Source organism: Juglans microcarpa x Juglans regia, chromosome 2S (genome assembly GCF_004785595.1).
Source record: "Juglans microcarpa x Juglans regia isolate MS1-56 chromosome 2S, Jm3101_v1.0, whole genome shotgun sequence".
In the NCBI taxonomy this organism is placed as follows: Eukaryota; Viridiplantae; Streptophyta; class Magnoliopsida; order Fagales; family Juglandaceae; genus Juglans; species Juglans microcarpa x Juglans regia.
In genome coordinates this window covers 10,028,191-10,030,712 of record NC_054597.1, presented here as the reverse complement: position 1 = coordinate 10,030,712, position 2,522 = coordinate 10,028,191, and positions in this window count along the sequence as shown.

The following is a 2,522-nucleotide window of genomic DNA, read 5'->3' as shown; positions in this document are numbered from 1 at the left end:
TATGATAGATCTTGAATCAACTGGACACATTCTGTGTGCTTGTCCTTCAGCCTAAGGATGTTTGGATGCTTATAAGGAGGGCAATTCATAAAACTTCAATATCTCAATATTCAAACATCACAAATACAAACAAAACTTTTTAATTTCAATTTTTCAATTTTTTCTTGTAATCATTACAACTTTTCTAAACTTTTAAACAAAACATAAAAAATAATTCAATTTCTTCAAATTTCAAAATAAAAAATAATATTAAAAAATAATATTTTAATAATATTTTAATTTTATAATATTTTTATTAAATTTTTTATCCAGATAGTAAGATGAGATGATATGGTTTTAAATGAAAGTTGAATAAAATATTATTAAAATATTATTTTTTAATATTATTATTATTATTTTGAGATTTGAAAAAGTTGAATTATTTATTATATTTTATATGAGAATTTAAAAAAATTATAATGATGAGATGAGATGAGACAGGACGAGACGAGACGAAATGAAATAAAATACTTTCACTATCCAAACATGGCTAATCCTTTCCAAAAATTTATAAAACATACTAACTCAAATAATTTTACTATTATTCACAAATTATTTTACTACTAATTACAGATCATCTCATTTCATCTCATCATCGAAGAGTCTGTCGTGAAAACTTTAAAGGCTAGAGGATTGAAAACCAGCTTTTTGGAAGCCTCGTGGAAGATGATAAGAAAACTTACGCAACTGTGTGGCAGGTAAAACATGTTACGAAGGAAGCTAATATGGGAATCTTTGACATAGACTTTGTTGATGAATGTATTCACTCTTTTATATTGGTTGAATGCCAACCTTTATTTCATTAATGAAGCATGTTGCTTTAAATTAAAAAAACATAAACGAGTAGTGCTGATTGTATCAATTAATAATTTATTTGTATTAACTGTGTATTATTCATTTAATTATTTATTTATTTCTAACGGTTTAAACTTATATAATAAAAATGAGTTAAAGTGATCCAAATAATTTATCTGATTTGATTAACGTATTTTCACATTCTGTATCACTTATGGATATAAATTATTCACGTATATAATTAGATATATAACAAAAATAAATAATTATCATTATAATTCATAAATGGAACTTATGAATCACGTGTAATAGAGGGTTTTTTTTTTTTTTTTTTTTTTTTTTTTTTTTTTTTTTTCAGACAGTGGAGGTTTGAATCCAATTATCTCATTTGGAGATCAAACTTTATGCTATCTGGTCCAACAGATTTTGGGCACGTGTATTCAAGGCTGAGTACTGACAATGTTGGAGTCGGAGTGTCCTACTTCCGACTCCTATTCCGATTCACATAGCCTCTGATCTAACTCCGACTTGTCGGAGGAGAATCTAGTTTGGGCATTTTATTGGATTTTTTTCTTAACCCATTTGAAATTACAATTTGACAATTTTCGATTTTCACTAATTGGATTTGGGCTTTCAGATTTCAATTTTTTTTTAAAAATATTTTTTCAATTTCAATTTCATTAAAACATAACCAAAATTAAAAAAATAAATCATTGTACAAATTATTGTTATTATACATTAGTATTATATGTTATTATATGTTAATATTTATTTATTTTTTTTTGTAGAGAAAAAAAAAATATTATACATCGATTATTATACATTATTAATACATGTTATTATACTTTAATTATTATATATTAATATTACATGTTATTATAAATTTATATATTTGTGTTTATACATAATACATTAGTATTAAATCTTATTATACATTAGTTATTATATAATTAGTAATACACGTTATTATACATTAGTGTTTATACATTAGTTGTTATTATTCATTATTGTTACATGGATAGTATAATAGTTAATAATCAATATATTAAACTATTATTATTCAATTTATATTATAATATAAGTATATTATTTTATAATAATTTACTCATACTAATACATTATTAAATTTAATTATCTATATAAGTTATGTATATAAAATATACATGATTAATATATAAAAGAATACATATATTTTTATAAAATATATACAATATTAGAGTCGAAGTCAAACAATCAGAGTTTGAGCGGAATTAGTACATCGCCACGTCTGATCCCGACTTATCAGAGCTGGCACAGAGTCCATGCAGAGATGAAAGTAGAGTAGAATTTTTAAATTTTTACTTAGTCTACTCACTTTTTTAACTTACCCGCTGTATTTTAATAATGTACAATCTTAAAAAATGTTCCCTCTTTTTCCAAGCTCCAAATTTAAATCTCCCCAAAACTCGTATTCATTTGAATCATTTCCAATCCGCCTTTCGATTTCCCGATCGAGCCGATCACTATGTACCTTTCTCACATCCTTACCGTCAGATTCCCTCGAATCCATCAACCCCTGCAAATCAACGACCTCAAAGCCCGTCCTCCTCAAGACCACCTGGCGTGAGAGAGGGATGGCTCGACGACGAAGAAGCATGCCCTTTTATCTCATTCTTCCGGGTCAGTTTTGTAAGGATTTATTTTCTTTC